The sequence below is a fragment of the Gavialis gangeticus genome, unplaced genomic scaffold (genome assembly GCF_001723915.1).
Source record: "Gavialis gangeticus isolate Ggan-Ray unplaced genomic scaffold, GavGan_comp1, whole genome shotgun sequence".
NCBI lineage: Eukaryota > Metazoa > Chordata > Crocodylia > Gavialidae > Gavialis > Gavialis gangeticus.
In genome coordinates this window covers 11,314,926-11,315,989 of record NW_017729003.1, presented here as the reverse complement: position 1 = coordinate 11,315,989, position 1,064 = coordinate 11,314,926, and positions in this window count along the sequence as shown.

Below are 1,064 nucleotides of genomic sequence, written 5' to 3'. Positions count from 1 at the left end.
ATAAATAAACCAGACCAGGCAAACCAATCAGAGAAGCCTGTTGCTGATACATTTGATTACACAACAACCCAGGATGCTTTGCATGGGAGTTGGCTTATGTCTGAGCTTGATGTGATCATTGCACACATTTCTGTGGCTTAACATCCATAGACATCAAGATGGAATGTGACCAGTGAACTCATCTAGAAAAACATATTGATAACACCATACTCGACATTCCCCTCCCAGCAGACCCATGTATAGATGGGACCAACTTATTGCTGTCTGTCTCTCTCTCCCTATGCATAATACCACATAGACAGATTAGGAGTTTATCAATTTTGAATAAAATATAATGGAAATATGTAAGGTTCTTTCCTTCGCTTTCATAGCCATTCATATTTGGGATGTCAGTTTCTACCTTTCATCGGCCAATGATGTCATCTTCCATTTTATTACATTTTCAAAAAAACTCTTGATGCTCTTGGCCATGCCACTCCTCATGCTTGCAAGGAACTTTTTGGGAACAAAGTCACTTCATTGTTCTCCTTCAAATCTCTCTTTAAACTCTAATTTTCCATGATGCCTGAAAATGACTTGACAATGGTGAGGCTGTTGGTGCACTGAGACCCCTGCCACTGTGCTGACTAATGTTGTCTAGTTCTGCATGGCTCAGGAACCACATGAGCTGTCCAAGTTAATCATAGGGCTACCACATCTGTGCACCTAAGTGAACTGTGGTAAAATATTCTAGTTCAAAAGAAAAATTGACAGTTCTTTAGTTATCGTGTACAGATAGTACAGGTGTTACATTACTCTTGATTCATGATGATAGTCAATGCATGCTGGAACCCCCACCCCCAAATACTTTAGTAACATTTTCTGCAATATGCTGCAGGTGATAGGTAGAAAAAACTACTTATGACTTAGAAGTTGTGTCTGAGTTTCATGGCTGAAATTTTTTCCTTGAACTCCCCCTTTCTTCCTGTTGTCTTATATTTAAATTGTAAATTGTTAGGGGGAAGGACTGTCCTTTTTCACTGCATTTGTACAGCACCCCAGTACAATGGACCGCCCCCCCCCCC